This window comes from Sorex araneus, chromosome X (assembly GCF_027595985.1).
Source record: "Sorex araneus isolate mSorAra2 chromosome X, mSorAra2.pri, whole genome shotgun sequence".
NCBI lineage: Eukaryota > Metazoa > Chordata > Mammalia > Eulipotyphla > Soricidae > Sorex > Sorex araneus.
Genome location: NC_073313.1, coordinates 310,759,783 through 310,781,831, shown reverse-complemented (window position 1 = coordinate 310,781,831; position 22,049 = coordinate 310,759,783). Strand labels below are relative to the sequence as shown.

General features: G+C 35.6%; 1 long non-coding RNA gene across 4 annotated transcripts in view; it reads right to left on the bottom strand.

Annotated features, from left to right (window-relative positions):
• The window catches only part of LOC129400067 (uncharacterized), a 220,964-nt gene extending 200,698 nt beyond the window's left edge, over positions 1-20,266 (bottom strand). For all 4 annotated transcript variants that reach the window (XR_008627411.1, XR_008627409.1, XR_008627410.1 and 1 more), the window contains exons 1-2: positions 20,109-20,266; positions 19,042-19,099 (exon numbers count right to left, since the gene is read on the bottom strand). This is a non-coding gene — a long non-coding RNA (uncharacterized LOC129400067). The remainder of the gene's footprint in view (positions 1-19,041; positions 19,100-20,108) is intronic.
• Positions 20,267-22,049: the final 1,783 nt, after the last annotated feature.

Below are 22,049 nucleotides of genomic sequence, written 5' to 3'. Positions count from 1 at the left end.
CTTTTTGTTCTCAGGATTACTCAGACACTCCAGCAGAGCACTATGGTCTTTAGGGTTACATCAGGTGATGTATAGGAGATCATGTAGTGCTGGGGATTGAACGGAAATTGGCCTCATTTAACCCAAGCACTTGACCTCTGGACATGTTCCTTAAGTATGAAAAATGAAATGTTTTAGGATAAAATATAAGAACATACTTTTCATTTTTTAGTTTAAAATTTTTAAGTGACACAAAAGTCCATAATATAATAATATTAATTTCCTTGTAAAAATTTCCTAAAAACAAAATTAGATTAAAAAATTTTAAGTAGGGCTGGAGTGATAGCACAGCGGGTAGGGCGTTTGCCTTGCACGTGGCCGACCCGGGTTCTATTCCCAGCATCCCATATGGTCCCCTGAGCACCGCCAGGAGTAATTCCTGAGTGCAGAGCCAGGACTAACCCCTGTGCATCGCCGGGTGTGACCCAAAAAAGCAAAAAAAAAAAAATTAAGTAAATTGTATAATCATTAAGGAATTAACATCCACAACATATAATGAAAACTTTCACTGTATCACTGTCATCCATTGCTTATTGATTTGTTCAAGCAGGCACCAGTAACGTCTCCAGTGTGAGACTTGTTATTGTTTTTGGCATATCCAATATGCCATGGGTAGCTTGCCAGGCTCTGCCATGGGTGCAAGATACTCTCAGTACCTTGCTGGGCTCTCCGAGAGGGGTGGAGGAATCAAACTCGGTTTGGCCATGTGCAAGGCAAACGCCCTACCTGCTCTGCTATTGCTCCAGCCCAGTGAAAACCTTGAATTTTAAAAATTCTTACGATAACGCCAGTATTCACAGATAATTTATCTACAGGATAAATTAAGAAAGTATGGTGATATGATTGAGTAGATTAGGCTGAAATGAATTGCTATGCTGTCGTCTAGTTGGGACAGAATACATCTAAGGTTCATCGAAGCCTGGATATGGTCATTGTTCTGAGTACACCAGATTCTTGTAAGTAGAAATATCATCTCGGTGATATTTTATACATAAACCAACATGTAGGTTTTACCATGAGACAGAGGCAAAGGTTCTGTTTTTTTCTAATTTAAGAGATAACTACACTAAGACACAAGGAAGCTAAGAAAGTTGTGTAAAAACTTTCAATCTGTATAGAATCAGAATTAGGATTCAAACCCAAACTGTTGCCTTGTACTCCAGAATGTGGCCCTTTCATACTAATGAAAATGAGAATATACATTTTTAGGCAGATGTATATTTATACATATGTTTATAGTGTATATATGCATGCTTATTCTATGTGCATATTTATATATGTATATACAATGAGTTCATATAGAACTAGATGTACATGTGCATAAATGCACATATCTATTTCCATGTATATTCTATAAAAAGTAGTTTAAATTTTAAAAATAATTAGGACTCTTTCCAAGTTAAGACACATGCCCTTTAAAAATGCTATGCATTTTCTATTTGTAAAATGACTTAAAGTAACGGGGGGGGGGTTGTTCCAATGATCTAAAATTAATCTCTCAAAATATATCTATTATTTCAAAAGTGTTATTATTAAACAGGAATTAATAATAGTTTTGTTCTAAAAGGTAGATTTTGGATCTCAATAATTAAAGAGATAGTCTCTTTGTTAAGTAAGAGGTAAAATATTTGAAGGTTTTCTCTCACATATGTACTAGTGTATACAAACGACCTTGTATACTACACTGAAAATGTTCATATACACATAAAAACCGTTTCTCACATAGCAGCATTCATTTTTTTGCCCTTCTACCTAAAGGTAGCTCAGTTCCCAGCCCCACCTTCTGGATCATGGAAGTCTTGATCTCTGAATTTCTCTTCTTCAACTTGAGAAAGGATTGTCAAGTTCATTTTTGTTCAGAATTTAAATGCAGCTTTTACTTTGTTAAAGCTCACATATATTTGAATTATAATAGTCTTGTCTCTTATTTGTAGGATGAATGTCCTTTCTCCCTTTCTCCAAAAGATATAGGCCATTTAGGGAGCTGAAATATGGCATTTCTGTTGAATTCTGAAACAAGAGGGGTGTGTGTGTGTGTGTGTGTGTGTGTGTGTGTGTGTGTGTGTGTGTGTGTGTGCGCGCGCGCGCGTATCTGTCTGTCTGTGAATATCCTTGGAAAATAAAAAAAAAGATACCTGGGCCACACTTCTTCCCCTCTGGTAAACCGAAAGTCTGTATTTCTGGTCTAGGAGACTTGAATCTTGAGATCTAGTGAGCATGTCTCCGACGTCACATCGATATGCATTTCTCCATACCCACATGTAGGTTTTACCATGAGACAGAGGCAAAAATTAGCATCTTTACTTTCCAGCTCCAAAAATTAGCATCTTTACTTTTGTAGCTTTGGGATAGACTCAATGTAAACTAGAACTACTTCCTGCCGCAGGTTCAGAGGAGAGGGCAGGAAGCTCCTGAAATAAGGCTGGCTAAAGACATTGGGATCTTTCAAAGTAAAGAGACAAGCCAAACACTCATCCTTTAGCTCTCAACGTGAAAAGCTTTCATTCTTTCGAATCTCTTGGAGCACAATCTTGATTATATATTCTGCAGTTTGGGGGCGTTCTATTTGTGTACTCTAGAAAACAAAGCATGGAAAATAGCTAGGTGTCATTTCCATTCTTCCTACCCCACTCATGTGTAGAAAAACAGAAACAAAACATTGTAAGGATCTGGAATAATGGAAGAGCAATTGCCTTGCATGTGGCCAACCCAGATTCAGTTCCCAGCACCACATAAGTCAGGGTTAAGCCCTGAGAACCACCAGGCTTAGCCCTCAAAAATCAAACAAAAAATGACTGATATAGCACATTTATTAAGAAAGGGTTCCACAGTCAGAAAGAGGTAGATATGTATGCCATTTCATTTTTAAATGTTACACACACTGGAAAGGTAATCCAACCTTATCTTTTTCTGTGAAATTATATGTTAAAAGCTACCTCAAAGTATAGTTGGGAGAATTCATTGGGTCAGGGTATATTGAGTGCTTTGTGCATAGTAAATTCGCAATAATAATAAATGCCATTAACAAAATCAGAAAATCTCCCTTTCCATTATAAGATAAAACAGTAAAAATTTATATTTAATTATATATTCAGAAACCCTAAGAATGGAATATTATTAAAGTATAATCTACTTTTAGCCATCTTGTGATTAAAAAGAATTGGGCATATCTAGGGGATTAAAACTGATCTATACATAGCATCATATAAATACTCTAGATTTATAAAATTAAATCTTGTTAAACCATTAAAAAATACTAAAGAAGTTGCCAGCAATGAAGAATAGAATAGGTTTTTATCCACCCAAAACCAACATATTCTTAATTTAAGTCAATTTTAGCATTATAATCTGTATTAATTTATTTCTTATGAGAAATTGATATTTATTGTATTTCCTGTCTTTGTTCAAAACAGTTGAGATTTGCAAAATAAGAAATGTCCACTGAGGAGAAAAACAGTATAAAAAAAAGCCAAGGATCTAAATAATTAACCAATTAGGTAAATGAGTTTACTCACATTCCCAGATGAAGTATACCCTGGTTAAAGAAACTGTTATTCGTGGGAACGTATTGAACAAAGTTTTGGTCATTCAAATTCCTTTATAACTGACAAGTGTGAAGCACCGCGCCAATCTCTTCCCTAAAAAAAATAATCACATAAAAAGACAGGTAAAGGTGAAATTGATGTTCAACTAACAATTTTTTTTAAAGTGGAACTAAAAGAGATTTCTGTAGCTTGTTTGAAAAGCTACAACTTTCAGCTCTCTCTGCCAACAACCACAGCTGAAACTGACAAGGTCTGACATCTCCCCCTGCTTTCCCTGCTCCCATTTTCTATGAAAATACTGTAGACATTGGATCAGAAAAGACAGTGGAGCCTTAAAATAATCACTCTTTCAATTTGCCCCTTGTTAGTTTCCATAGGAAACAAAAGTGGGAACTGTAGCCGGCAGCAACTGTCTTGTTAGAACCCTCTCTTGTCGATTCAGCTGTGGCTGCTGGCTGAAATCTGAAAGTGGCATTTTTCAAAAGGGCCTTTGGCTTCTGAGTCTGTAGAGTTTTCACTCTGGAAAGCAATAAAAACTAACGGAAAAACGTGAAAATTACTTCCAACACCTAGTTTTCATAAACCTTAGAATACTATTTCTCATGCCAAGAACTTTTCATTTCTCTGCCTAGTAGTTTATGTAGGAGAACTGAAACCCATTTTAGAAAAGCAGAAAGATACATCAAAGATGAAACCGTGCATCTTTGGAAGGTTAAATCCTTGTTCTTGGATGTGTGCTACCTGAACTGTCAACTTTATTATGTCGAATTGCTTACATAAACATTCCATTGAGGGAGGAAGCTAAGTTTCCATCGGAATACCATCCTCGGTTCCTTCATATTTTATAAAGATTTTCCAAGTTGCAAGTGCTGGGCAGATTTCTACAGAAGAAAGGTGGAGAGGATTTACAGAAAACAGTCCACCACAGAATGTGTTTTGTTTTTAAATAGGTTTACTTGGGGGGAAATATGATTCAAAACTCCATAATTGAACAGAACTTCAAGTTTTAAAATAAAGAAGCCTCAAAATAATCACCATCATGTGTAGGATGATTTCACTGGGGAGAGACAGCATTTTGCAACCATTAACTACTATGCATTAGAATCGAGGAGAGTTGTAATTCTATCTTAGATAAAAGTTCCATGAAAATGTGTGAGGTTTGAAGACTGTCACACAAACAAATGTAACTCTAACACTTCTCTGCTTTGGTCATCAAATCTCTATTATGTTCCTGTATAAGGGGGTGTGGGGTGGAATTTCACTTTATTGAATAAAGGAGAAAGAGTGGAAAATATAAGGGGAAATAATTCACTCCACATATTTACACAATTTAAGTAGAGAGTTGTCCATCAGCTATTCGGCTAAACCAGAGTTATCCAATGCTGTGAAGCCTGTGCACTTTCGCTTTTTCTTTCATTTTCAACTGCAACGTCAACAGCAAGAACCTCAGCTAATGGATGTGGCTCTGATACATATTTGTAAGTTTTTGACATAGAATACCTTAGAATTCATGTTTTGCTTTATAGTTAACTTTTGAATCTTTGGATCTAAAAATCAGGTTCTTTAACTTATTTCCCACTCCCATCACCTGGGGGCATTAGTGCTCACAAATCTTGCCTCTGAAAAAATAGTCAAAGAAACCATGTTTTCATATCCTTTCAGATAGTTCTCTGTTAGATTTAAAAGTTTTTGAAAAATGAAAACACATTCAAAGCTCAGTGTTGGAGCAAAACTACTATTAGGATGGACATTTAAAAAAAACCCATAGTAATAATTACAGATTAAAAAAAAAACAAGGAAAATTTCTCTTCTTAAAGATGTCAGGAGTTAGGTTCATTTCAAGTAGTTTCTAAGTAATTTGTGTAAAAGTCAGATTGTAATAATGGAAGCACTGTTCGGTTTGCCTGCTCTTCCTTCATAGCTCATTAATGGCCTTGCCACAGGTTCTCGATGGTGTATCCATTAGGTGTGTACAATAATAGTAGTTTAATCCCACTACACTCAATTATGTATCTCCCTTTAACAATGTCTGCCTTCCTTCAATTCTTTCTCTCAAAATAATGTCTAATAAAATAAAATTTTCTAGCAGAGAGGATTAAAAGAAAATAAACCTCCTCTTTCTCAACATTAAAAATAGCAAATAGTAATTCTAATGCCAAAACAAACAAACAAACACACACACACAAAAAAACCCAGCCAGTGAGTGGGCCGAAATGGATAATGATGTACAGAGGGGGGTACTAGCCCTCGGCCTTTCTCCTATCATTAATAACACCACACCTGACAAACAAAAGAAACTGACCATTAGAACAAAGCTACATCAACACGCAACATTTTATAAACAACCCATTTTAGAACCTGAATCATTAAGCTGCATCTCTGTGGCCTCTTCAGAAAGGCTGTCTTAGAAAATAATGGATTGTCTGCAAACTTTTATCTCAACTATTGCCTCTAGAGTTGTGGTACTTAATGATTAAAATATGCTATTAATGGAACATGTGCTTCTGGAAAGAAAACGACTTTGGACATGGCACATGAAAATCAAGCGTTTAATATACTGAATATACTGTATACACATTACAAATGTATTTGCATCCACCTTCCAAATAGCAAGCTCCCCAACCCTCCCCTCCCCTCCTTTCCAGCTGCTCAATCTGCAAGAATGTGCAGAAGTAATTTATCTGAAATGGCCACTATTGTTCTTGATTCTGATTTGATTCCAAAAAAGCCAAATAATAGAAACGATTTTGAACATCTATTTTGTGCACCTGTTGTGCTGCATTATGATACTCTGTGATTTCCATTTACGTCACATCTCTTGACATGCCATTGATACACCATGTTGCTTTGCTCAACAAAAATCCAGGATGCTAGAAACTAATGTCATTCTTATTTTATTATCAAAGGGCGATGGAAATGCTCCTGAATGATTGCTTTGGAAGGAAACAGGAGCACATTCACAAACTACTCGCCAGAGTATATTTAAAAGTTAAATAGATTTCAAGTAGCTGAACAGCCTGGGGTGACCCAATAAAAACACAAGATAGTTATGCTGATCCCATTGCTAAAAAAAACCATAAAACAATAGGATTTGAGGATTCTCATTTCTTTCCTTTGTTACTTTCCCAAATTTTACAAAAAGTAATGTTTGCATTGAGAAGTCAGATAGATTTCCTGTTCCACTCTATATGTGAACTGGTTTCTTTGTTGCTCGACCTAAGAAAGTATAGGGTTTTTCATTTGCAGCTCCTCAAATGTGCAGCATCATTTTCGTTTTCATTTCAATATATTGGCCTGCAAACTTTCCAATATATCTATAAGAGAATCTTAGCTTCTCATACAAAGGCACTACATTTATATAGTTACACAGTAACTGAAATGAGTCTGTTGTGACGCAGTGAGGTTTAGAGGATGATATGTTCTGCATTGCCCCAGTGGACATATTTGTTTTGAAGCAATGAACTACTCTAAAGTGTAGCTGGAGTCAAATGATCATATTGCCATAATTTTATGGCACTGAGATTTTATTGTACCTGTTTAAAGTATCAAGGAGTTTGGTATGCTCCTTAAGTAGTACTAAAGAATTATAAGATGACTCCTTTAAAATATCTGAAGAGGTTGAAAATTGTTTGAGTCACAAAATTGTAGCAAGATAAAAGTCATTTAAGGCCCTCTATAGATCAGTCCTAATGCAGGACTCAATCTTTCCTTTAAAATCCTTCAGAGACTCCCAGGCTCTGAGTGAACTTTCAATTAAAGTGTAAACATAAACTTAGCAAAGTATTAGCTTTATTTGTAAACAGTCTCATTTTTTTTCCACATAGTTTGATTTTTTTTTTTTTGAGTTGAAATTTAGGCTTTTGGATGTAGAGCCAGACATCAGGCAAAGAAGTCAATCCATGAGCCTTTTCATAGGTACGGGGACGTAGGTAATTGCACAGAGACTCATGAATGACTTAATAGTGTGACGCCATCTTTAAATTCTGACCCATCTTTGAACAACGGGTCGCACATGTTCAAACAGTCTTTGAAAATGACACAGTCTTGAGGCTGTCTCTGATTTAAGATTTGGGCCACATACAAACTCTTACACAGCACTCTTATTGCGATGTTCCATATTATATCACTTTGTCATATACTTACTGCATCAAAAGAAATGCATGATAATTGTTGGACTTTTTTTGAAAGATAAGTTTCTAAACAAACAAACAAACAAACAAACAAAAAGGGGGCTGGAGCGATTACACAGGTATGCATTTGCCTTGCACGCAGCTGACCCAGGTTCGATTCCCAGCATTCCATATGGTTTCCTGAGCACCGCCAGGAGTGATTCCTGACTGCAGAGCCAGGAGTAACCCCTGAGCATCGCCAGGTGTGACCTCAAAAGCAAAAAAAAAACAAACAAAAAAAAAAGAAAGATAAGTTTCTGACTTGTGGATTTTTTCCACTTACATGTGCTGTTTTCCTCACTTCTGCCTTCGACTCACTAAATTAACAGGAGTTTGAGAAAAAGGGTAGGAATACAGAACTTGACTAAAGGAGTCTCTGAACTTTAGTGTTATTCATCTTTTCGCTCCTCTAGTTTTGAAATAGTAACCCCTTCCTACCCTGTCAATTGAAGAAGTGCATATTTTGGCTAAGTAAAGCAGGGTGCATGTTTTCAAGTAGCATAATGTGAGAACACTTGGTTTAGTTGCCAATTCACGATTATAACTGATTCTATGACTTTAAAAACGACACTACCTTGAATGCCTTTCTTTTATTATCTCACCTGCTTACTCTTCCTTAACCGAAGCAAACTGAGTGTAATGGAATTCTGAGGAATTCCTGGGACTTCACTAAACATGGATGCAGTCTTTCTCAAAGCATCTCTATAATTCTATCCTGTTTCAGAGACTACAATGACACATCTTGGGACATACCCCCACCCTGCAATCAAATGAACGTACTGATGGACATATTGAGAGCCAATCACTGCATCAATGCTTATATTTAAACCTCTGTTTTTCCAGCAGCTCTTCAGACATCTTGTACCATATTTTGGAAATTCTGAGTTTTGGGCATGGATAAAAACTAATGGAAGCAAGTAGGACTGGAGTATGTTAACATAGACTAGTCATTCAGAACATTTCTGTTAAAGTTTGGGAATGAGAAGTATTGGAGAAAGAGAGAGGCAGAGGGCAGAGAGAAAGAGAGACAGAGAGAGACAATGATTATTTTTCTAACATGGATAGGAGGATTATAAATGAAATAACAGAGAAATCAAAACTCCAACAGATTTACTGGAACATAAATTATGTCTTGAAAATCAGATTCTAAACACTCTTACCAATCTACCAGTGTGGGCAGAAAAAAAAAAAAGCATTAGAGTATCTCTACATCTACTCCCAAAGAGAACTTAGAATTCTTATGAGATATCAATATTCTACCCCTATTTGGAAGTCTACTTTAGTAAATATGTTGTAAAACACTTAACTGGTCAGAACTTGTGACAATCTATTATTATGACCACTTACTATAATGTGTGCATTTTGATGCAGTTTCAACTTTTCTTTCACCAGTCATCTAAATAAAACTAATATATAATTAAATTGTTTTTAGTAATATAAAAAATTTTTCTTTAAAACAAAAAGTAATGCACATGACAGTGCTTTGAAATCATATTTATATGTAAGGTATTATTTTATTAAAAGTAAAAATTAAGATATTTTAATTTTGTCTATATTATTTTTAAGGTAGGTTTTATTGACTCAAGTTTTTCATAAAAGTTGTTTTTACTGTGGTAAAAACCTTGTGATATTTCAGATGAGTAAGATTGCTCAGGTTCCATAATTTGATTGTTTTGATTCCAAGGTACACTAACTGCTGATTTTGAGTTCAGCTGTCAACATATTTTGTGACATTGGTCAAGAATAGAAGGAAGAAATGGTCATGGTGTTTCTAGACTTCCTTTCCAAATCAGCACATTCTTTAGAAGATGATGTCAATAGTGCACTGCAGGTTCTGGCAACCAGTCATCAGGCACATCCACAACACTTTCTCTGGTGTTGGGTGTGCCTAGTGGTTAGAGCATATTTGTCAAGTGCTCAGAAGCCTGACTTCATGACAGAACCAGTTCTCTCCAAATACCACACTGATTAGATAAGCATGACAAAAATCTATCTTAAATCATAAGTTGAAGGTGTAGAATGGAAATATTTAAATTTTGAAGCACATAGTTCCTCCATATAATTACAAGGTTCAGAAGACATTTTTCTCTTATAAGAAGAGAAAAAATATATACATATATACATTTTTTTCCTTGGGAAATGTTTATGTCATGTGTGAAAGCAGTTGGTAGGAGTGAGATGTTTTTATTGACTGATTTTGACTACAGATATTTTGTAATCAGCAAAACATGAAATGCATAAAAACAGAAATAATTCACTATGAGGAAGAAATGGGAAACTAAACAACTCAAATAATACTTAAGATGTAATTTTGAATTTTTTCTCTTAATGGTATCACTTTCTGCACATAAATTTATTGAAAGATAAATTGAAACCATACAATATATTTATTTTCTCTCACCCTACATTATCTTCTCTTAAAAACATGGATTATCTTTAAAATCATTGGCTACTTGAAAGAAAAAATTAAAATGAAGGAATAGTGGGTCTTTGCATATTATCTATGGATTAAGAGATTAATTAATAGAATCTTTCAGGCACAAGCTCTCTATACCCTCTCTTTCCATTTAGATTTATCTTCCTCTATATCATTACCACAAATGGGAAAATACTAGGTGCAATGGCTGACTTATATCATTTACATATCTATGAAAGTTCACTCAGTTCATATAATATAATATGTATACAATATATAATATATAAACATATATTTATAATATATCAGACATATGTAATATATAATTCAAATAATTTATATATAGTATTTATATAAATATTGATATAAATATATAAACAAAATACGTTATAAGTTTACAATTTTATAATATATATCTATATATAACATTCACAATTTTTATATTATATATCTATATATAAACCTCATGTCTCACTTCTTTCTGGAATTTGTGAGACAGGGCATGTTTACTTAAACCAGAATAGTGAGTTATTCTGATAAGGAGCTGATTTAATATTACATGGATAAGACATTCTTTCTTATCCTATTATAATTAAGACATTATATCTAAGAGTTAAATAATATTTCATTAGAATTAAAATATGACTGAATTTTTTCTAATGTTAATTTTCAGTAATATTGACTTTTAGAAAAGATCCTTTCTAAAGCTAAGATCAGGTACAAGATGGACTCCCAGTGAAGAAATAGATATACCCATATTTTTTTCTCATAGGATAACATTCCATTCATAACACCCCAGAGCATGGTGGAATGATTATCAGTTTCTAACACATCAGTTTTCTCAATCTCTTTTCTTTTTCTCTATCCTTTTCATTTTCTATCCCTTCATCTCTTTGTCTTGCAAAAATGCGAGGACATATGTCATGATAGCTCCATTTTAAAAATGTCATTTGTCTGATGGCTCCAATTTTTGCTTTGCCTTTTGTTTGTTAGCTTAGTTGGTTGTTTTGGTACCAGGTTCAGTGGGGCTTAGGAATTACTCCCAATATGGTACTCAGGAGTGGCTTTTGAAAGTGATTGGGTAATCTTGCAGTACTGCAGATGAAACTCAGCTCTGGCACGCCACATATATGCCCAGTCCCCTGAGCTATACCATTTTAGCCCTAGGATCCAATACAGGATCCAATAGTTACTTTATTGAAAAGTAGAGTGCCGTACAATACAAAAACTAGTTTCTAGGACTCCCAGAAAGCTTTCTCAGCTTCTGAGGCAGAAAATGAGTATATAGGAAATGGCTTTGTTGTCAATAGAAATGACCTTGTTTGAGTTTCTATCATAGCACCACAAAAGACTGCTCTGTATGAAGAGTAGAGACATTCAAGAGTTATTTCCCAATCACCAGGGCTAAGGTGGATCTGTGTGGGACAGATTGGGATAATTTTTTCTTCCCCTTTCTCCCCCAGGTCATGTGTAAGTTTGAATCTATAAAGGCAACCAAGGTGAACTCGAATATTCCACACAACAGGGTGGATCATTCACCACAGGGTATTTTTGATAGTGTTCTGTCCACCCTAATTTTAAACATCTAAGCAATGGGAGGCCAACCACTTCCCTTAGAAGATTACCCTACAGTCTAATAGACCTCAACATTAAGAAGATTTTCAATTGGTAATTGGTAATCAACCTAAATTTCCTTTTTCTTAATTTCATTCCATTACTCCAAACCCTCTCCCCTTGTTCCACCTAGCTCTTCACCCTCATTAGAGTTTACGCTTTCCAAATTTGCAGACAGCTAGTAAAAAAAAAACAACAAAATACCCTCAGTCATCGTTTAGTTCTTTGAATGATATGTAAATTACCATATATACTTTTATCCTTAAAATATTCTTTAATATTAAAAGATCCAGGTACCATTTTAATAAGAAAAAAGTCTATAAGTGAAAAGCACAGCAGTATGTAATGTACTGAAGGAGAATAAATACATTCTTAATGTGGGTGGACGATAATGGTATCACTAAATTCACCTTCCTTTGCCCTTTACACAGACAGACACAGGAGAAACCATTAAGGCAATTGTACCAAACCTTTCCTCCCAAAGTTATTTATTTTTATTTTTTTATAATCTATTCTTGCATGTCATGGAAAATATTTATTAATAGAATGTTTCTATCAATAATTTTGGAAAACTGTAGTATGAACAATTTGTGTTACTGCATCCTTTTATAAAATATTACAACATAGTAGTTATGTTAAAACCAAGGCTCAGTCAGTGAAACTAATTGCTCTTTTTTATATGTAGACCATATCACTGATTTGATTTACTGGTAAAGTCAAAAAACTTTTTAGGTAGCCAACCTTCAAAATAATACTATTTCTATATTAAGATTGCTAGTCATTTTCCTCCAATGTTTAAAACTCCCTCTCTGGTCCCTGTTAAAGAAATAATTAGATCCTTATTGTATGTAGAGTCCTACAGTAGTGACTTGGCTTTGCCTCTGTCCTTGAATACTGTGATTCTTCTTGATTCCTTGACTTTTATCTTAAATTTTAATCTAGTTTTCTGCTAGCATTCCTGATCCTTAATACATGCTTTCCATGAATAAACAAGTCAGTAAAGTTTTGCATTACTTCCAAATAACTTGGAAAGTTATTCTATTAACCACATCCTGCTAATCTCACAATATAAATTATTGATGTTTCTGAAGATAATTATATGTACTTATAGAAAACTTCTAGTTGGCATCATCAACATTCGTAGTCATAAAATTTAGTTAACTTTCAGCTTTAGTGTGTGAATCAAAGTACAAAACAAAGTAAAAATTCCCATCTCTAGAGATGATTATTTATACTCCAGAACTGATACTGTGGGCCTTACATCGATTTGGTGGTGTTCGGTCACACCTGTGGTGCTCAGAGCTTTTTTTCTGGGTCTGTGCTCAGCAATCATTCCCTCATTCCCTGAGGTGGTACTTAGGGCACTAACTGTATGCAGATCTGGGTTAAAACCAGGGTTTGCCACACGCAAGACAAGTGTCTTAACTCCAAGTATTTCTCTGGCCCTTCCCTGGATATTTTTAAAATTTATTTTCCACATATATTTTTGACAGCATACAAAAATAGTTAAGTGAGAAATAACAGAAATTAACTCTAAACTGAAGTTAACTCTTAAAAATTTGAAAAGGAATTAATTGTAGGCAGTGTTGTCTCAATATTTTGAGGCACTAAATATATAAGGAGTCAATCAGTTTTGTAGAGGAAAAAAGATAACGACCTTTGGGTTGTTCTCGAATGAGTAATCCATGCCTATGTAAAAGTCACTCTGAGACCCAGAAAATGAGTTTCCTTGCTTTAAGTTTCAAGTTGCCAGGAAAGAAAAACTAGCTTGAGCCCCTGTTGATCTTGGCTTATTGCACTGTCAGAAAATTGGACTCAAGATATTTACAGTATTTCTGGAAACTACTATGACAAATTTATACATAAGAAATGGTTAATCATTTGGAGCTAAGTTAAAGGGCTAATTATAGAAGTTGAATATAGATCTGATGTTACAACCAATACTTAGTCAGTGTTACTTTCCTTCATTTTCTGAGATTGGCACATGAACTACCTACCAGTTGTTTTGTTTTGTTTGAGGGCAACATCTGGTGATTCTCAGGAGTTACTCCTGGTTCTGCACTCAGAAATTACTCCTGCAGATACACAGAGGATCATGTGGGGTTCTGGGGATTGAATCACGGTTAGCCGTGTGTAAGGTAGGCACACTGCCCAATGTACTTATTGTTCACCTGTTCATGTCCTTATCAATAATTTTTTTGAGCCTTCATTTGGAACATCTTGTGAAAATCTAGAAGAAAATCTAGAATGTACATATTTTTTTTCCTTTACTGGGGTGAGGGGTGCATCTAGAAGCGCTCAGTGCTTACTCCTGGCTCTGTGCTTGAGGATCCACTTATAACACAGATTGGGGAACCTATGGTGTGTCAGACATCAAACTGGAGCTGGCTGCATGCAAGGCAATCTCATTACCTGCTGTATTATTGCTCTGGCAATGAAAATATAAGATCTTTCAAATGTAGGTAGATGCAAAATTTTAGTTATAGTACAACTTGTGTTTTAAAAATATAAGTTTTTAATTTATTTTTGGTTGCAACTCATGGATTATTTCTGTATCCTCAATCAGTAGTAGGTAAGAGTAAGGGAGAGAAAATAATTCAATTCCCAATCCGGTTGGAGCTATCAGGCCAGAAAGTTTAAGGCATGTTTTTCTCATGAGTTTCATTCTTTCATTTGTATAAAATAATTACTCTATTATGTATTTATTTCTTCTAACTTCTTCCTCTAAAATGAGAATCTGGTAAATGAGGAGGACTTGGTGCAAAACATGATTTCTACTGTAATTAATAATAACGTGGGGAATTTAAAATGTATATGGTACAGTTTGTTATCTTATAATTCTCTTTTCTCCTCTCCTGGCAACACTGTTGGTTTGGTTTTCAGATGTCTATTTGCATTGCTGGAAGCAGTTTGAAGGTACTGAACCCATGTCCTTCATTTTATTTGGACAGAATTACAGAATAAAGAACATATAGAAACATGGAGTTTCAGTTCAGCTCTCTCATCTAAGGGTACTTGTCATTTTCTTAAGCTGTCTCAGTTCCCAGATCATTTTCATTTCTGTTTTCAGACCTTTTAAATTCTGTGATACAACATTTATCTTCATGAATAATTAAGAATATCCAGAGAAACTCAACCACAGGGCCCTTGCAAAATCACATGAAATGGTAAATGGCCATTGTAATGTGGAGCAAGTCTATGCCAATTATACATTATTGTTGAGGTTAGACACAATAATTACACTAGCAACAATTGTATGGAGAATACCTGGTGTTGCATTTTAATACTCAAATCTTATTTGTTCTGGGCATTAAAATTTGCTGGATACTTTCGTAAGATTAAATAATATATGTCTACAGTCATTTTTATTTAAATGAAAGTCACAGTTTTATAATTTCTATGACCATCCTTTTGATTTGATGAGTAAAGCAAAAATTTTCCTTCCAGATATAATATTAGATATAAAAAAGTGCAAGAACTAAACTTTCCTGAATCTTTATGTAAAATATTGTTCTATGGAGTAGTTCCTAAATTTTCTAAGTCTTAGCCATAATTATAAATGTTCACAATTACTGATGAATTTTATAGAATTATAATGTCCTTTATTACTACATATCCATCTAATAACATTTTTATATTCATATTTATATTAACACAGTAGCTGGTCTTTCGATTAAATCAACATAATAATTTGTTGTTTTTTTATTTTTTCAAATCCAACGTAAGACTGAAAATCTCTTAAGACTTTTTAAAGTAGTAGCCCACCAGAATCTTGTACATATTTTGAACTAAATAATATTTATTATTCCTGTTATCTTATTACTATACATTCAGAAAGGTGAAAAATTTTCCATATAAATGTCATTTAAGAGATTTTTCTTCTTCGAATCTGTGCTTTATATATATATAAGTGTATATGTTAGTATATGCATATTAATGCAACCAGAAACTATACAGAGTAAAAATAAATTAACTCCCTTCTTTTTAATGCTTATGCTGACCTTTTCAGAGATTATTTTGATTTTCTTTTCTCTGCTTCTTGTGGCACTTCCCTGCGAAGATCTTCTTAGAAATCCTGGATCTTTTATATTGGGGGACTCTATATTGACTTCTCTAACATATTATGGAAGTCACTACTTTTGTATTTTGAATATGCACGTGATATGGATTCCCATGCCCAGGGAAATGAGGACCATAGGTTGAGAAACTGAGGTCTAACTCTCTTTCCTTCTTTCCAGGTGATAACTATTGGGTACAGTCCAGAAAAGCTCCTTAGGAGAAGAACTTCCTATTCTTTCCCACTGCACTCAATTAGATCATGTATTTTCCCATTCACTCATCAAGAAATATTGATATTGATATTTCTTGGGTATTTACTTCCCTAAGAATTAAGAATCAGCTAGAAATAGAAATTTTGACTTTGACCACAGTATATATAATGTGTCATTGTTCTGCTTCTCCATTATAGAAGACACTGGATGTGACATATGGAAGGCCAACATTAAGGTTGGCACAAACATTACCAAATAATAATATATGTGTAAAAAAAAGTAGTGCCAAGAGCTACCACTGTAGACATTGTCTTCAATTTTTCTTTCAATTTATTTTCCCAAGTGCTTGCAGGTACATTGACCTATTTTGTTTATGAAGCATATGAACTAAAACATGGAGGACATCAAGAATGGCAGCCACGGGGCTGGAGTGATAACACAGCAGGTAGGGCGTATGCCTTGCACGCGGCCGACCCAGGTTCGATTCCCAGCATTCCATATGGTCCCCCAAAGACTGCCAGGAGTAACTCCTGAATGCATGAGCCAGGAGTAACCTCTGTGCATCGATGGGTGTGACCCCAAAACAAAACAAAACAAAACAAAATGGCAACCACAGAGATAAGGAGGTACAGACTTGTATTAATGTAAAAACTCTTTCTTCATTAAAGTCATCTCCCCAAACGAGATAATAGGATGGTTCATGCAACAAAAATATTCCTGCAGGTAGTTTCACATAACTCATAAATTAATAGAATATCATAGGTGTTGCGTTTTTATTGCCAGAACTTTGGTGCATAGTACATGTATATACCAATTAAAACATAGTGTAGAATTTTGTCTGTTAGATATGTTAATTGATTTTTATCATCAATACAGGTTTGAGAATATTTTGATGACATAGTAAGTTTAGTTTCTCTCTATATGTACATACACAGTAATAATATAAACATACATGCCTACACATTTTATTTTTGTTTTTTTTGGGGGGGAGCTATACCTGGTGGTACTTAGGACTCTTGACTCTGAGCTTAGGGATCAGTACGATTATGCTCAGAGGATCATATGTGGTAATGGAGATTGAAATGGGGTTGGTCACTTTTAAGGCATGCGCCTTCCCCCCTGTGCTATCTCTGAGGCTGCCATGTCTACTTAGTTAATGTACAAATAAATCCTCTCTAGTATAGTGCCTTGTCGTTTAAAAACAAGATATTTATATGAAGTTTTAAAAAATTTGTTTCTTCCCTGATAAATAACTGTATTTTAAAAAAGAAAGATTATACAGCAGCATCGTAAAGCTTACTTTTTAAAACATTCACAGAGTAATCATAAAGTCAAATCGTGCCAATCAGTGGATCCCACAAGAAATTCTACAAATTACCTAAAAACCAAGTGTGAGTATTTTATTATAATCAGTTAAGTCATAAAACAACTAAGTGGCCCTCATAGCAAGGGCAGAGTAAAATGACTTACTCTTGGTCAATACTATAAATTATCCATCTGATAATCCAACCCAGGCCTATCCTTTCTAACATTGCCCTTTCCCTCTTTCTTGCATAGGGCTGTGCTTCTATTATCAAATTTTTTATGATACATTCATGCTACTATTTTTATACCATATTCCTTAACTTTTACTTTGTTCTTTAACCTGTTGTCCCTGACAAATCAACAGTGGGTGGGAGGGAGTAGTAAATTAGTAAAGCTTTTGAGGAAGCTTCTTTCCCATGTCTCTTGGCTAAAAGATGTAAAATAGTGAATAGCTCTCATCTACTGATCTCTAGAATGGTTCCACCATTTGGGATTTATAAAAGTGAATTTCTCACCCTCCACAATGTTATGCTATATATTTATTATTTCAAGTTCTGGGTGGATGGATGAGTGGGTGAGTGGCTGGGATTCCTGTGAAACTGATCTGTATTTTTTCCCCTACTCATCTATATCCTAGGTAGACTAACTTATGCTGGACCTAGAGAGAATTCTCTTAAGTGTTTTCTTCCCATAAGCAATTTATTTTTCATTTATATTATACCCATCTTTAACGGTTTGCTTTGCTGTCATCTAATTTAGATTAATGATATGCTAATATGTAAACCAGGGGAAAATTTCTTTCCCTCATGCTACTATATGAATGGGTCAGTGGCAATGCCAATTGCAAGAATAAATTTGGCTTGAAAACTTAGTCCTCATCACTGTCAGCCTCCCTAGCATTTCCCCATTGTATCTAAGGCTTCTTCTGAGAACATCACAGCAGGTCTTCCTCTGATTGCTAAAACATCCTCCAAAGGTGGAACAAGTGTATGAAGCACAATTGACATAATCTAGTCTTTAATGAGATGACTGCAGAGGAAGGTCAAAATTTAAAATGGAATCTTCCTTAGCAGCTCTTCAGAACAACAACACAATACATTTGACAAAATATACCAAGGTGGCAAAAACAGTTCAGTCCCAAAGAGAATCTTTATCTGTCCCCCCACCCACCCCTTACCTAAAATGGGCAATTGCTTTTCTGCCAAAGAGACTCAAAAGGGCCATGAAAACTAAAGTCCTTCAAAGCTGTTAAATGCATCTTCAAATTTATAATAAAATTCAGCATGACAAATCTTCCAGGAAAATCTCTGGAGCCTCCTAGCAGCACTAACACAATTTTTCTTTAAGTCAGTGTTTAAGTATTCAACACCTTGAGAGACAGGGAGAGCAAATGTGGGCCAGGAAAGCAAAGCCAAACAAAAACCAAAATAGAAAGGAAAAGCAACCACAACAAAGACAGTAGGGGGAAAAATGCAAACAGCCACGCAAGCTATTAAACATATGCCAAAGTAAACAATCGGTATGGGCTTGCCCTGCTTTGCCCTGCAGGTAGAGACAGGCAGCGATGGGAGCAAATGGAAGGGAGAGAGAAAGCAGAGTGGAGGAAGCTGCAGAGCTTGAGAGCGGGGCAGGCTGATTGTGAGCCTCAAGATACACCATCAGCCATGCAAAACAGGACATACCTTTCTGGCTTGCTGGTTCTGTCAGTTGAGACAAAGCAGTCCCATTCGCAGCGGGAGGCTAAATCAAAATGAAATTTTATTTAGTCTGCACTGTCCCCAGATTGGGTTTCAGAACGACTGCTTTAGGAGATAGCATGGATGTGGCTGATGCATGCTTTGCATATGAAACTGCAGTAGGAAAAGAAATCTACATAATCAAAAAAATCTGTGCTCTCTGTGTGTGACAAAAACCCTGGCCTCCAGTGATTTTACTGCAGTGTATGTTTTCAGGCAGGCCTTTTTGGGTGAAATGCATGTTTCAAATGTCTTATCTAGCAGTATCTACAAATAGTTAAAAAAAAATCCTCTGGGTAATAGAAATATATAGTTTCCTGGTTACAACTCTGAAAATTAATTGCAATTTGTTAAAGGTATTTATTAGCACATCCAAAAAAATTGCGTGAAGAAGCAAATTGAATTTGAAAACGTAAAGGGTTATTATTATTTTTTTCTGGGCAGGGAAGCTTCTTTTGACCATTACTATACTTTGAAATCTCCATCTAATAAATAGGAGGATTTAGTCTGATGCAATATCTGAGAACTGAGAGTCCCTCACTTTTCTTTGCAAGACCCTTAATTCATTCATATTTAGAGAATATTTGTTTTAAATTAGAAGGGAAAAATTCAAACTATACTTTTAAGTGTTGGCAATATTTTAAAAAATTTTTTTCAAGTCCCCGAAAGCGCTAGAAAGGGTTTGTAAGAAGTAAAGAAAGCATCTGAGGGAAATCCTTGAAAAATACATAAAATGTATCCACTGTGGCTCTGACCATGTTCTTTTCTTCCCACAGGTTTCTCATTGGCTTAGCCCAGGAAGAAGTGACAGGCAAGAGCTAAAAAAACAAGGGGCAGAATAGAACCTGTTGGTAAATCTATGTTATTTCTCAAAGAAATACTTATCCCAGCTTGATTTTGATAGATCAATTCCTTGGGGTCAAATGCTGCCAATCATTTGCTTTAGAGATTAAAAAAAAAAAGAAGAAGAAAAAGTTAAGAAATTGGGGGGTGGGGGGAATACCCAAACCTACCTGTGTAAAATGGTAGCAAAAAAGGCCAGAGAGCCTATCCCTCTGCAGAATGCTCTGCAAAATATAGACAGTCACCATGCTGCTGTGTGAAGTATTCCTAAGGGCTGGAGGAACTTGGGATCTGTCCGGCTCAGCTGAGTAGGTCGTCTCCACTCCACAACCCAGAGCAGCAGAAAAACTTCTCTCAAGAATGAGCCCCAAAGAGCTCAGACAAACAATGTGCTTGCACACGGTCTCAGCAGCGATTGCCAACTCGGAAACCATGGGCTGATGCCCCTTCGAGAAATAGGCAAGGCTGATTCTGGGGTTTAGTTGGGGACCTCATATTCTTAGAAAAGCTTCCCTCTGCTCTCGTTTGGGTTGGCGACCTGTCAGTCATAATATATACAAATGCAAAGGTCCCCTTAAATTGATCATTTTGCATTCACTATGATGGCATCGTGTTCCACTGTGCACGCCACTAGCATAATTAAAACCTAAAATCCAAAGAGAGCCTGCCTTTATTTCCTTTCCCCTCCAGAGCCTCTGCTTCCAGGTCTCCCTAGAACAAGGGCAGTGCCTTGGCTTCTCTGCTGCTTTCAGCCAACCCCCCCACCCCCACCCCGCTCGTTTTTTTTTTTTTGTTGCCTTGGCTTTCTGTTATATCTTAATTATTCAGCTAGTTATTAAGCAGGCATTTTGATGCATATTATTTTTAGAGACAGGACACCCCTTTTCCAAGGAATGGAAAGATGTGAATTCTTAGCAAATCCTATATCCCCCAAATTCAGTGCACCTGGCATTCACTTTCTACCTAATAAGCATCCGTGAATATGCAAATGTTCAGTGTCTCAGTAACCTCATTAATTTATTCCTCAGGCAATCATAGAATGTGAACCAGTTCTGTGCCTCTAGTGCTAGAAATGGTGCCGATCGGGGCTATGAGAGTCTGCTGAAAGCCTCGGCTGCATATTGAAATACTGTTTCATCTTTACTCTGTCCTTTGGCACGCTAATTCAAACAAAGACCCTTGACAGCAAAAAGCAAAAGTTAAAGAAAAAAAAAAGAAAAAAAGAAAAGAAATGCTGGAAGATAATAATAAAGTCTGCCCCTTCACCACCAAAAACAAAACAGAGGTGATTCTTGGTTTGAATAAAATCACGACAAAACACTTTTCACACTGCCCAACTTGTCTTATTTTGTTACTATTGCCGTGTGTGTATGTGTGTGTTGGAAGGAGGAGGGGGGGGGAGCAGAGAACGACCTCCTTTCCTTGCTGCTATGTAGTCAAGTCTTTCTCTTTGCCCACATTAAAAGCCCTGAATAATGTTTATAAAATGTTAGGGAATCCCGGTAGGTTTCCTATTTAACAAGCCATGTATGACAAATCACAGTGTAATGTACTACGTTCTTAATCTTTAATTAGAATGTGAATATCTGCTAGAGAACGCAGTTAACTTTGACACGTTAAATCTTCTGGTTAAAGTGCCTTACAGGAAGAGCAAAGATGAAGCACTGGAACAATCTCCTGCTTCTCTCCATTCACCCAGACAGTTGGGGGAAGGATGATAACATCTTGTAATACCTGCTCTGTAGTAATTAATCGCTGTGGTATTTAGGACCATTCAAGTAGACAAATATGACAGAGACAGGGACAATTAGGAACCTTGTTCAAGCTACATTAACTTTTCCAGCTATTACAACACGGCAGCTCAAGTTTGCTTGTAAAAGCTGCAGAGGGATTGCTATGCATTAGCCGTGCGATTATTAATGAAAGAAAGGGAGAATTGTGTTTATTGTAGTTTGAAAATTGCAAATAAATTTCAATTATCTGCTATGTCATTTTGTTAAACATGCATTCTGGAAATGACTTTGTACTCTAAATCATGAACTACTTAGAGCAAACTAATACCAGAAACCTTTAGGGAGATAGGAAGTCAATATTTTTGTTTAAGTGATTTT